Source organism: Pseudonaja textilis, chromosome 1, assembly GCF_049901715.1.
Source record: "Pseudonaja textilis isolate UNSWEBS1 chromosome 1, rPseTex1.2, whole genome shotgun sequence".
NCBI classification, from domain to species: Eukaryota; Metazoa; Chordata; class Lepidosauria; order Squamata; family Elapidae; genus Pseudonaja; species Pseudonaja textilis.
Genome location: NC_141990.1, coordinates 215666270 through 215680655, shown reverse-complemented (window position 1 = coordinate 215680655; position 14386 = coordinate 215666270). Strand labels below are relative to the sequence as shown.

The following is a 14386-nucleotide window of genomic DNA, read 5'->3' as shown; positions in this document are numbered from 1 at the left end:
GAAGAAACTGCTTCACACTTATTGGACAACCCAAAGGATCAACCATTGAGTATTAGAGGAAATCGAGCTCAGATATTCATTAGAAGCAAGGATCTCAGTACAAAAGCCATGTTAGACACAGCATGAGGACTGATAGAAAAGATAATGATGGACAAGAATGGATCAAAGGAGAAGCCAACAACACATGAGGGGGCTAGGCAGAGCATAGGAAGCTATATGAATGCACCCTTAAGAGCTCTATAATGCAGTAAGAGGTAGGACAACTTGGAGAGCTTTTATCCAGTCACCAGGAATCAAGTACAACTCTAAAGAACGTAATACATGTTTAACCACACTGATGAACGGATTTATTTATGAAATGTATTGGTCACCCCATCTTACCAAAGGTTAACTCCATGGTATCATGGGCAAACATTATTTCTCAAGCTAAGTTCCCACACACACACACACAAATTAGATAACTCAGAAGTAAATTATATGATAGGAAAGTTCTACCTAAAGAAAAGTTCTACATAATGTTAATAGTCCTCAAACCCAAAAGACTGGGTCGGCAGTCCAGCATGAATTGAAGCCAGTTTGCAAGTCTCTTATTACTTCACTTTCGTTCTGTACTTCTGACTGACATGGTCTCAGATTTCTTCTTCAGTAAGATTACAATACATATTTCCCAACAGAGAGTAAATTCAAAACAGCATTTTGTCCTTTGGCCTGTCCTGAACAGCAAGACATTCTCAGAAGATGCTTCTGGGCTCCCTCGGAATATTCCAAAATACTATACCTTATACTTTGAACCCAATAAAAAAAAAATCTGGTGGCTGCAAAGGCCTCTGAGGATTTCAGCTCTGGAGCTTGTTTTTCACACCAGAGCTCAGCTGTTGAACATGAGAAGCAACAGGGAAAGGAAAGGTCACCTATTCACTAATAAATGTCTATAAGCAGCTGCCACACACATCTAGATTTTGGGTAGAGGGGTAGAAATTTCCAATAGGAAGTTGAAACTTAAGAGACACGCCAGTGCAATTTGGTATTTATTTAACAGAGCACTGCTTGAATACTTTGCAGTGCTAGAAAACTACAGAGGCATGCTGCAGAGTGCAAGTAAAAGGACAGGTATTGGAAGTGATCAGCGGTTTTCTCCCCCATCATCTTTTAAACTCAGCAAGATGAGAGCAAGCAGGAAATGGAAGTGATCTTTCACACTCAACCAACACAATGGAAGGGGTGGAACAGTCCGTTATGAAAGAAAAAAAAATGATATTACACTATTTCCTTTTTGAAAATTCCTCTGAAGTTGAAGGAAATGAAGCCTTAAACATAAATGCAGTAGCTTTCAACGGGTGCTCTGGAGACCCTTGGAGGTCTCAGGGATCTTTTCGGGGGATCTGCAAAATCAAATAACTATTTTAAAACGTTTCCATTTTTAATTTCTAATGCACCAACATCAATAAATGTACCAGAGTCCTCAATCTCTTTCGAGAAAGTAAAGGGATCTTTGGATCGAAACGTTTTGACAGCCGCTGGACTAAAACCAAACTTTCTCTCTACCTCCAACCCCCATCCCAGCAAATAATCATGCAACATCACAACGTCCCATCACCTTCCTGGTTGGGAATGATGGGAGATTCGCTGTAGGTTGGAGAAGAAGCTACCAGGTCGATGGGATGTAGTATCCTCCATCCGCCACCGCCAACCCACCCCGCCAAGAAGATCTGACGGCTTTGCGGAGGTTTCTTTACTTCTCCTTGAAAATTCAGAGGGGAAGCAAGTCAAGAAAGGCAGTAAAGCCGAGAGGCACAAGCGCTCCGGGAAAGAGAACGTGTGAATAAGCTGCCCCCGTCAACGGCGTTAAAAAAAAATAAAATGAAATAGAGAGGGAAGAAACCCGAGGCGAACAATTTAGTCATCGACTCACAGAAAGAATCCAGTTTTAAAATTAGAGGAGGGGAACCCTGATATTTCGCCATTACACAACCCTAACCGCCACCACTCCCCGCCACAACACATACCGTTGCAATCGGTGGCCGCCCCGCATACCCTCGGCAACCCGCTCGCCTCTCAGGCCAACCCCCTTCCCCCTCCTCCTTTGCCGTTTCCTTGCGGGTTTCTGTCCCACCTTCCCCCACCCACCCCCCGCCTTCTTCTCGCGAAAGACAGCCGGGCTGCTCCGCTTTTTTTCCTCCCCCGCTATATCGCCGCCTCCTTCAGCCTCCGCCGCTGAGGCGGCGCTCGGATCGCATCGCTCGCCCCCGACTCCAAGGCCCCGCGCGGGCCAGACACGCCGCCCACGTAGGCAGCGACTGGCTGAGGGCGCGGGGAAGGCGCGAGTTCGCCTTTTATTTATTTTTTCTTTTCTTTTTTTCTTTTATACGCTTTGGGTGGAGGGCGCAGTTCCACGCACGCCCCCAAAGGGAAAGGATGTGGCGCGTTTGAAAAGAGCGGGCGGGCGGGGGGGAAATGTACCGTGTATCGCACGGTTAAGGGCGTTGGCACGTCAGGATGCTCCCCAAGCGGGCCAACCCGCGGTTTGTTTGTTTGTTTGTTTTTAGTTCTATTGCGTCTGGGGAACGCATCTTCTGTGATTTGGATTCTGTAGGTCGCAAGAACCTTAGAAACGCGGGTCCAAGAAATAAGGGATTCCCTCGCCCGACCGGTGGGCAAAGCACACCGTACAAAATACGTTCCCTAGCCGGAGTTCACGCGTCACTGAGAACTCCCAACGTGCTTTGGTTTTGGCGGCGCCTCTTTGTGGGAACGTAGCTGTTGTGGTTTCTGCCTTCAATCACACATCGTTAAGCAACCATCTTTTTGCTTGTCATTGGGGATTTCATTCGAGGAAAGCTTTCAGCCACTCCGATCCTTAGTCATTGTTGATCTTTGCCTCTCAAAATAATCTGAGGAGTTAAGGCGCTCTCGGGATTCGAGGAAATCTTCCTTTTCCAAGTGAAAACATTCGCGCATTCCTGACAGGCGTAACTTGGAAGAAAGCCTCCACGGAGCTCGGGGCCAATAGCGGAGCCATTCCCAGTTGCCTTAGCTGAAATGCTCCCCGCCCACAGCCTCCAGCTGGCATAAAACCCAAAGAACTGGGAGGTTGTGATGGGTGTTTCTCTGATTAAACTTGCTTTTTTTGGGGCGGGCGGACACCCGCTTCCAACAATACGTAGCAGTGCATTTTACAGTTAAGTTATCCTTTAAAAGATGAAGCCAAATAGGAGCAGTGACAAAACCTCACCCCTAGGAGAACTGCCAAGAAAAACAATTGAGAACTCTTGCACTTCTCATGAATTACGCCTTGTATATGAATAGGTTTGGTCTTTTTTGTTTAAAGCAGGGGATCCCTCAGTCTTTTGCAGCTCACATTTTATTTTAAAAAACTACCGAAAGTGCAACTACAAAATAGCTTCTCTGAAGCTGTGATTAATCCCAATTGATTTTGGAAGTCTGCTTATTTGCTCAATCCACTGTTGGAAGAAATATCCTTCCGGGTTCAGTTCCAAGTGGGGAAAAAGACACTGGAAACATGGAGGCTGTTTGGAAAGATGGTTTAATGGTGGACAGGACCAGAAGTGGTTTTCAGCAGGTTCTGACCAGTTCTAGAGAACCGGTAGTGGAAATTTTGAGTAGTCTGGAGAACTAGCAAATACCACCTCTGACTGGAGATTTTACAGTATCCTTCCCCTGCCACGTCCACCAAGCCATGCCCACAGAACCGGTAGTAAAAAAAATTGAATCCCACCACTGGACAGGACCACATGGCTTGGAGCTCCAAAGTGAAAAGAATGACCACATGCTTCAAGATGCTGGGTGAAGGAAAAGAAGGACCAAGACACTGAGAGACCCTTAGTTTTATACCTTCTGTTGGGCCCCACCTTAGCTTTTCCTGTTCCTGTGTAAGAAATGTATCCTATTGACTGTCAGACTCCCAGGGGCAGGGCTCTTAGCTAACCTTGTAGGCTTTGTCTGGACCACATGGCTTCCCCTGAGCATTGGCTGATGTAATCTTCCCAGGCCGGGTGGTGAGGTGGGTAGAGGGCTTTGTTATGTAGAATAACAAAGCCCACCCATTAACAAAGGTGGGGGTGAGCTTCTTCTGCTTCTGAGTTTCTACTTCTCTTTTTAGGGGAAATATTCTGCCTTTTTAGTATATAGCAATAGCAATAGCACTTAGACTTATATATTGCTTTATAGTGCTTTACAGCCCTCTCAAATCAGTTTACAGAGTCAGCATATTGCCTCCAACATTTTGGTTCCTCATTTTACCCACCTTGGAAGGATGGAAGGCTGAGTCAACCTTGAGCCTGGTGGGATTCAATCTACCAAATTGCAGTAGGAGTAGCTTGCAGTACTGCACTCTAACTACTGCACCACCAAGGCTCATATAATTATAAATTATAAATATACATTACTCATACATCCTAAAATATTTCATTTTCCTAGGGGAGGGGTGGGTTTTAACTTCCAACACCACAATATAGTATTAAGCTATGAAAAGGCTTGTTTGGTTTCGGCTTAATGTGTCATGGTTTGTAAACTCTAATTTATGGTATTACTGAAAGCACCGTGGCTTATTCAAGAAACCATGGTTTGGTATCATGCTGAGGATATCTGGCTTTGTATGTCCACCCTTGGCAAATTAAGCAGTGCTACGTATTGGAGTCCTGTCCTGGGGCTGGAGGATATGAGGGTCTGTGTAGAGAACAAGTTTCATCTCAACCCTAGCAAGACTAAGTGGCTTTGGGTTTGGGAGCTGTTGGTCTTGGGGATTTACCATATTTGGTTCTGGATATGGTGGCACTGCCCCAGACAGACCAAGTGTGCAACCTGAGGCTTCTTCTGGATTCATGGCCAGGAGGTCATTTGTGCAAATCCATGTTGTGCACAGGTTGTACTTGGCCCAGGAGGCTCTGCCCACAGTCACTCATGCCCTGGTCATCTCTCAAATAAATTACTGTAATGCTATATGAGTTGCCCTTGGGGAGCGTCCAGACACTGCAACTGGTACAAAATATAACCATGCAGATGGTTATGTGTGCTTCCTGATCAGCGCACATTAAATCTGTTTCCATAAGCTGCATTAGTTGCCCATATGCTTGTGGGTTCAATTCAAGGGGCTGGTTATGACCTATGAAGACTCATATGGCATGAGATGGATTATTTGATGAACCACTTTTTTCTGGTTACATCTACCCATCCCATCCCATCCAGCAGGAGAGGCAAGATGTAGATATTTTCTAAAGAACAGTGTCATCTGGCTGTACCAAGAACAGAGATTTTTCCACCATACACCTGCCTGGGGCTCATCACCCCAGATCTTAGACTGGCCTTGATATTCCCAGCCTTTAGGAACACATTAAAGACATGATTCTACCACCACAGTCCTGCAATAGTAGAAAGCTCTTAGAATTACTATTATCATTGTGATTGATATTGTTTTAGTTAGTTATTAGCTGCCCAACTCTGATAGCTGTGTTGAGTTGATGCAAGATGAATTCTACCGCTGATGATTTTCCGGTTAATAATTGATTATGAATAACTTTTATATCTAGTCTTAAGACATACTAAGGTTGTGGGGGGAGATTTTCTAGTCTAGTTTACTTCAGAGGGATAGCATTGTGCAAATCAGATTCTGTGGTTTGTAAGCCATGAATAATAGTTTGGCAAACCCAGCCAATGATAATATATTAAATAATGCTGGTTGGGTAAATCAGGATTTGCTATGATAGGTAAACTGGTTTAATTTTAACTGATTCTTATACTAACCAGCAATAATATTCTAACCTGTTTATCTTTTTAACTTGTTTACAACAGATTTTTTTTTAAAGAGTAAAAATTGCTGTCTGGTGAGCCCTGGTGTTACTTAAAGATAATGCACCTCTCAACAAAATCTATTTCCTATAGGCAAGTATCAGGTGGGGCATAATCAGCAATTATTCAGTAATCTCTTTAGAATCTCTTTCCTTCAGTTGCTGTTGAGAAATTATTTACTTCTTCCTGCAAGATGCATTGAAAATAAAAGCGCACAATCTCTTAAAAAAAATGAGAGACTGAATGAAAACCTGAAGCGCTGGGACAAAAAATAAATAAAAAAGGAAAGAACAACTGAAAGCATGTGATGACAACACTGATGGCTGAATAGCTTCAAAGGGAACTTTCCCCTTGTAAGGCTTCCATTACTTTTTCCAGTAACCAGCCAATGTTGCAGGCCTGGTGAGAATTCTCAGCTGGGCAAAAATGTTTGCTCCCTTGATACGCTGGCAGGGATCTCATCTGGACACCAGTCCTGCAGGGCCCAAAGTGACATTACCCCATTGTAAGTAGGAGACATGGGGAGATCAAACTCGTTCAAAGCAGAAGAAAACCTAGCATTTTATTTAGGTAGTGCAATTATTACCAATTACCAAGCATTTATCTAACTAATTGTATTTGTGCAACATGTTTGGCTTGAGCTGCAAGAGGCAGTTGATAATGTTCTATGAAGATCACAAACCAGTCTGCACTGGGGTTAGCTAACCCTTCTAAACAGCAGGCCAGTCGTAGAAAGTCTGCCTCTCATTTGACTTTTTATTCATCTTCTCAATGGCACAGCTGAGTTGAAATGGGCAGAATAAGACAGAGTATGGCACCGACTCCAATCGCAATCTGTCTGGCCAGATCATCCACAATTATGTGCTTTGATGCACAGAGTTAGGTTGTTATTCAAGAGGGTGATTGACAGAGTCAATCAGGTTGTGCAAACAGAGCCAAGGACTGTTGGGGGAAAAGGATTGGGGGGGGAAGGGTTTGAGTTTATTTTATTGATCAGCCCAGAGGCCATATCAAAGTGCAGAGTTCCAAACACAAATTTCTAAAATATTATAAAAACAATTTAAAATGGAATTGGAATAAAATACAATTTAAAATGAAATTGAAATAAAATACAATAATTTAATATAGAGATAAATAAAACAAAATATTTCAGCATCACCCCTATAATCTACCCCAATCAGTCCCACATATGCTGTTCTCAACCGAATTATTTTGCTCAAGTACTGTGCCGTATTGTTTTCAAATTCTGGCAGCACGGAAGGTAAGTGTTCTGACTCAGCCTTAGCAGAAACAAGAAAGACTCCTTGCCCCCCCCCCCCTCAAAAAAACTATTTATCTCCTGTGAATTAATGGCATTCACACACCAAAAAGTCCAGGCAATAGTCCTTCAAAGAGTTAAATGCAGTAACAAACCTTCCCAGTTCCTTGAGATAATTGCCAGGCTGTGAAGCTGCAGATTAAGTTCTGGCAAGCAGTCTCTGAGATAGGAAACACAATAAGCCAAATCTTTAGAAATCTGAACTGTTGTCTTCTACAACCACCACTCCCCTTCAGTGAAGGATTAAGGGTCACTGGTGCCCTAAGCACTGATAAATCTTGGTGCCTCCCTCCTTTGTACATACTTACAAATGAAGCCATATCCTCATCTTTGTGGTGCCCCTTTTGGGCCTGGTGCCCTAAGCATGTGCTTAGTCTACTTAATAGTTAATGCACCACTGCTCCCCTTTCCTTCTATTTATTCCCCAGCCAGGGAGGGCCCATTCAGTGTCCAGGTGTGCCTTGCATCATGAGTCTACTCCTTGTCCGCAGCTGTTCTCCCCTCCTAACAGCTCTGCATATACGCGCATCTGGAATAGGCACCAGCTGTTCTTCTTCCCCACTTATCTCAGCCTCCAAAAGCAGCTGCCTCTCCGGTGGTTGGGAAATGTTGGATGGCCCTGGCTCTTGCAGAATTTCCATCAAAGCCTTCCCCAGACCCCAGAACTGTCCCAAGTTCCTCCCCAACTTCCTGATCATCCAAGTCTGCCGCCAGTTCCACTGGCACTCAGTGGGCCACAATAGTAAGTTGTTTTAATATGGGGTTCCCAATGGGTCATTCGTTTAGTATATGAACCAAGGTACCTATCTCTCATCCTCTTACTCAGGTCAGTCAAATAAGATATGAGCCAAGTCTTCTATCTCTGCCACTCCGCAAATGCAGAGACATCCATTATAGTGTATAGAATGGAATCTCCCATATCTGACCATTGTGTCAAGCTGTTTGAATCTCGCTCACATTAATATCTCCATAAGATGTTTTGACAATTGTAACTTTAAATAGCTGTCTATTTGAAAAGAACATTTATATTTGCTCAGCTATTTCAAGTTACCAGCCTTACTAAGGATAGCTATATCATTTTGTGCTTCTACATCCTTGATTCTCTGAGCAGCTCTTTTTTTAATTTCTTCTCCTGTTACACAAGAAACAGGAAGGCCACAATTTCTTATGAAATTTGTCAGCTTCCTGATACCAAGAGGTTTGTAATTGTGATTTTATCTGCTCTAATAAACATGACTTGGGGAGTCTATCAGTCTCCATTTTGTTGATTTTGTGCCAGTAGTTTTTGCTTTGGGCTGACACACCTTCTCTTTTTATTTGTTGGAGATTTGGTGCTTTCAGAAACTGAGCTTGGTAACAATTCCCCAGAGGAGCAGCGAGAGGGAAGCAGAATGTTCAAATTTTCTGTTGCATTAGTTACCGATTTCAATAGTGAACTAATCATTCCAATTTTCTTTAGAATCAGGCTGTTGGTCTCCTGAGCAAACTGCATTAATTTTTCCTCAGCATCCATAAACTGTAACTGTCCATTAAGTAGATATGAGTTTTCTTTTCTTTTTATTATCCTTATCTTGTTCTATCCTTGTTAATAGAGGGTTTCTTTGCTTAGTCGTTAATATTTTAGAATTTTCAGGGTTGAAGTCAGCCTCCCTCACTGTCTTGGCTCTCTGCCCAGACTTTGGCAGAGGATGGATTGGGGTGGTACAAAACACTTATATTGGCCAAATAGAATATTCCCTTTGAAAAGTTTCAAGCCTGAATCACATCGAAGGAAGAGCAATCTGCCCAAAGGCTAACAATATTCTTTTGCAACCATGTCTGCTGGGGAGCCAAGAAATATTTGGTAATTCATTAGAATATACCCTACAGTGTAAAACTTGGGAAAGAGAGTTCAGTGTTACTTGTCTGTTATGCCACCTGCCCTGTTCAAAGAAACATCAGCAATTTGGAGTAGAATCCTATATCTCCGTGTCTTCTCCATCTTGAAGCTCCCAATCCACATGAGCTATCCATGAAGAGTACGTCTTGGAGCACGGGCTTTGGTATTTACTTCCTTAACTAATTTAGAGATGTAGTTTCCCATTAGAGACTTTAATTATTCAATCTTTTTGTTTGCTTTCAAGAGCAGGTTAAATATCACAATAACTGTTTGTGCGGTCAGGAGGCAATTCTTGGCACAACCAAATCCAAGTTTCCTTAAAATTGCTCTTGGTGTTATCCTTGTTCTCTCCTCTGTCTCCTAACGGAGCTTCATTTTCCAGAGAAAGGCAGTCATCCTCCTCCCACTCCTGTAAGGAGCAGGGCTTACTTACTGAGGTTATGAGGAGGGGAAGAGCAAAAAAAGATTTACTGAGAGTGCCCATTATCTGAAATAAATTCTTTATCTTTGGTTGTCTGGATGTTGTTGCTGCCATGTTGTGTTTCCTCCCAATTACATTTCCAATTTATGCCTTCTTTTAAATTTTCTTTTCAAGACACTTTTTGCTTTTACTGTTACCTTTTGTTTCTGCATCCTTGGGTGGTTTAAAAGATTTTAGAACATACTCTCACTTCATCTACCAATGCTTGAAGTTGATAAATTCCAGAATTTGGAGTCTAAACCCTAATCTTATCCAATCCTAAATTTAAAAAAACCTGAAACTACTACTCATAGTAAAAGAAAACTAACTTTACTAGTTTACAGATAATATTAGATAAAAATGAACTATTTTACATTTAAAAAGTAGTTATAATAGGAAGATAAAGAGCTCGCTAAAAGGGCTGTCACATGGCAGCCATCTTGCCCTCAACCTCCATTCCCCCCCCCCCAAAAAAAAGGCAGGGGAGAAAGAGTGGAATGGAGCATCTGAATTTTATGCTAGAGTATTTCCCAGAGCAGCATTATCTTGTCCTTTCCTCCACACACCCCCTCTGATATTCACGTTGTTATTCCTTGTATGAAAATTAATAATATTCAGGCTGGATTCCTGTGTACCCAGAATGGCACGATTCACCAGACAGAGTCAGAGAGAGAGATGGAGGGAGGGAGGAAAGGAGAGAGGGAGAGAGAAGCATAGAAAATTATTTAGGAAAAAAGTTTAATTCAGGAGGAGGTAAAGATTGAGATGATATTAGTAGTTACGGAGTGCTAATTTAAAAACAACAAGGAGAATATTTCAGCTGCAGCTTTGAGCAGCAGCACCAATACTGCAATGTTTCCCGTGAGCCCTGCTTGTTTCATGAAACTTCCGTATTCTGCCTTATAATATTTATCCAAGAAGAGAAAAAGGAAATGGAAAAAAGGAAAGGAGCCTTTTAGAATACAAAAAAACCCCTTTTTCTTTTAAAATATATTTCTATCCAAGAAGAGAAAAAGGAAATGAAAAAAAGGAAAGGAGCCTTTTAGGATACAAAAAAACCCCTTTTTCTTTTAAAATATATTTCTATTAGAATTGTATTGTACAATAAAAGTATAAAAAGTGGCAAGAAAACAAGAGACAAAATAAAGAAAAAAGTGAAAAAAGAAAACAGGATTTTGACTTCTGTACTTCTATCAATTGCCTCCTGCTTTAATCCTTGTTGACCCCCAAATCCAGTTCAGCCTTTTCTTCTTTTAGCAAAAAGTTCCAGTCTTCAAAAAAGTCTCTGTCTTTTTTTGTGACTCATGAGGTCTTGTGAAATCACGTGAGTAGAACATAGATCCCCCCCGCCCCGCTGTATCAGATTCCTTATCATGCTCCAACTAGATATTAGAGACAAAGTTTAAACCCTTAATGGTTACAAATGGCCTTCCTTTTTATAGGGAATAGAAGTCCTCTTTAAAAGTAAAGGACGACTTTGCCCCTCGTGATTCTTTCAGACTTGGTTGTTGCTGCGCTGATTTCCTTTATCATCTTCAGCAAAAATGCTTCCTGAAAAATGTTGCATTATTTTCACTAGGAATTCTTAGTTTTCCAAAAAGAAATGGTGGGGAATGTAAGTCTATGTGTTCATTACACACATACACAATGTATATACATATACATATTATACACACATATCGTTGTGGTTCGCCGGCAGCAGGTACGGACGGCTGAGGTCTCTGAGAGAGAGGACTTGGATGAGGGGCCTGCATGTGATGGGGCCAGGACTATCGGAGAGTGGGGTGCTGCCTTCGGAGCCTGGCAGCAGTGATGCAGAGGACCCCGAGGAGCCTGTGCCCAGTGCACGTACGCGCAGGGCTGCTCAAAGCAAAGAGCAGCTGCAGCAGCACAGGCGACTCAGGAGTAAGGCTGCAAGGTGATGGCTCCTCCCATAAGGGATAAAAGCTAGCCCTCAGGGGGTTGGGTTCTTTGCAGGAAGCAAAGAAGTTCTTTCAACTCCAAGTTCTTGTGGAAGTCCAGTCTATTCTGGTTTGTTTCTGAGACTTTTGGTTTTGAATTTTCCTTGCAATTAATCTTGTGTTCTTGGCAGACTTGCACAACCTTTCACAACAACCAAGGGCTTGCTCTTATCTGGGACAATCAGTTTTAATGACTCTTTGCTGTGAATGAACAGAATTCAGAGACACATTTAAAAGGTTTGCTTTTATATATACTTTGTGTTTATTTGATTTGAACGATACACATAAACAAGCAAGATACACATAGTCAAGCAAGGGCAACTTGCATTCATTTCCACTGTAATGATACATGCATTTGATATATTTTATTTATTATTTTGTTCTCTGCTAAAAAAAAAGGGAATGCTTTTTCTCAGGGTGGATTATAAGTATAAACTTGCACGGAGTCTATACCCAAATTACTTCTTACAAGAAGTTGATAACATCTTTTCCTCTCTTTTTTTTTCCTTCTTTTTTTTTCCTTTTGGAACTTGCATTATATTTATTTCCTTCCATATTTAATCCTCAATTTATGTACAATTGGCACAGAATTTCCATCATAAGTCATTGCAGTTGGAAGTTGAGTCAGTCTGATTTTTTGATAACTGTTATGGCAGTCAATGAGAGAATCAGGCAGACGTAAAGCAAATCCAGCTTCCCTAATGGGCATTTTTTTTTTCTGGAAAGGTTGCAAATTGTGGTCAGATAATCTCAGGATGCTGCAGGATGCAGCATTACAGGATGATGGCCAGAGGTGTGATTGGTCCCAAAGACAAAGTTATGCAAGGACCCTCCTTTTCAAGCTGCAGCCATGAGTCCAGGAAAATCTCCAAATTGGCTACCAGTTCTGAGTAGGGAGGTGCAAACTCACATATAGCTTAAAAAATCTCAAGGATTGGTTTTCAGAGGTCCCAAAACTCAGACTTGGTTTTCTCATGGTGGAGTTGGTGCCTGTTTTTCCCTATTCTCTCATGGCCTCCAGGCACAGAATGGCATTAATTGGCGGGCAGAGGACAAAGTTGTATCTTACTGATGATATATAACTCCATGCTGACAGGTGACCTCTCCCAAAAGTTTCATGTAGATGTTAAGGAATTTCAGGATGAATCTTTTGACCCACACCAACACTGACAAGAAATGAACTAGATAATCTGTATCGCCCCTGGTCCAACTCTAGCTGAACTATTTTTTTTGAGAAGAGAAGGTTGGAGACCGGACAAAATTCTGCTACTGTAACAGAATATGTGCCTTTGACTTTGTAGTCTAGTCCAGTGGTCCCCAACCACCAGGCCCCGGACCGGTACCGGTCCGTGGGTTATTTTTTATTGGGCCACAAAGAAGTGGGCGCCTCCATCTTGTTTTGACAACGCTTGAGGAAGTACTTCCGGGTGAGTTTGTCAGTCGGAAAGTGGTGTTTGGGTGCTGAAGTTTAGTTTTGTCGAGGGGGGGCTTTGAACGAAGAGACATCCCGATGGCGGTGGAGTCTCGTGTTAGGAGGAGATTAAGAAAGAGCCCGAAAAGCACAAAAAAGGTACAAAGGAGGAGTTGAAGGTGGTGGGGAGAAGTGGGGGATGGCTGGATGGCCGGTCGCTCGGCTCGCCTTGCCTTGGTCATGCGCGCTGACGCCGGTACCGGTCCGTGGATCATTTTGTGATGCCGGTACCGGGCTGTGGGACAAAAAAGGTTGGGGGCCACTGGTGTAGTCTATCTCAAAGGATAGCAACTCATTGCCACTTTCCAAAAATCTCCTGCAGTGGTAATTACCTGATGTCTAAGGGGCAACAGAAACACACTGCTTTCTGGGTTCTCTTCCCTTCACAGAAATTCAAAGACTAGGAAAACATTTCTAACCAATTAGCATTTCTATTGCTGAAGGGAGAAGGTATCCTAATCCTGTCAAACTGCTTTAATTTGCTTCAGAAAATGTAACCATTGCTCACTCCTTTTGTGATTGTAATTCAGTGACATCCATCTTTTCAAGAACTGTATCTAAGTGATCTATGAATTCAGTGCTTTTCTGAACAAGGAGGAGTAGGGACTGACTTTTTGCCTTCTTGAATTGTTCCAGGGTTGCATTTTGCTTTCTTGCATTCTTCTACTGTTGCATGCCAAAGCTTTAGATTTGTTCCACATACACCCCGCTTCAATAAGCAGGAAGTAGAATGTTTAGCCTGCAGAAAAGATGACTGAGAACATAAGAATAAAAGCTGTGCCTTCCTAGATCAGATCTCTGGTCCATCTAGTTCAGCAATCTGTTCTTACAATGGCCAACAAACTGCAAAAGGAAACCCATTAGGTTCCCAGCAGGTAGCTTTCAGAGCAATCTCACTGCTATCAAATCCAGTAGTCATTAATCCCCATGATGTCCAATTTCACTGGGTGATAACTGGTTTTAGTATTTTGGGAAGGAGAAAACAGCTTCTTCTTGCCCATTTTATCCACATGATGAATACTTTTGTATATCTTAGTCATCTTCCCTCTCATTCTCTCTTTTCTTTCAGATATCACAAGAGTCTTCAAATATTTGAAGGGTTATCACACAGCAGATAATTCTTTATTGCCCTGGACAACAGGGTCAAAAACAATGGATTAAACTACAAGAAAGAGGTTTAGGGTAGAAGATAGTCAACAGATCAGTATGTATGAACATTGACAATAATGCACTGATTATAAAGAAGTCAGCTAACTTTGTGAAGAACAAGATTTGCCTGGCTATCATTTTGTCACTTATTTATTGGAAAACATAGACTGTGGGAATGCTGTAGGCATAATATATCTTGATTTCAGCAAAACAATTGATAATGTAGTCCCTGACGTTTTGATTAGTGAGCAATTTAAATATGGGCTGGGCTACATGACAAATAAATGTATAGTTGGCTTGAAAATCATATTCAATAGTTTCATCAATAGTTCTCAACAGACTT

At 42.1% G+C, this 14386-nt stretch overlaps 1 protein-coding gene across 4 annotated transcripts in view; it reads right to left on the bottom strand.

Moving 5' to 3' along the window:
• The window catches only part of LOC113441222 (leucine-zipper-like transcriptional regulator 1), a 51720-nt gene that overhangs the window by 15597 nt on the left and 21737 nt on the right, over window positions 1–14386 (bottom strand). The window contains exon 1 of one of the 4 annotated variants that reach the window (XM_026708114.2): window positions 2007–2356. The exons of 1 other annotated variant lie outside the window; for it this stretch is intronic. The gene's annotated coding sequence lies outside the window, so the exon portion shown is untranslated. Of the gene's footprint in view, window positions 1–1597; window positions 2357–14386 lie in introns of those variants that run through there. 2 more of the 4 variants (XM_087920463.1, XM_087920462.1) reach the window with 2 other exon arrangements.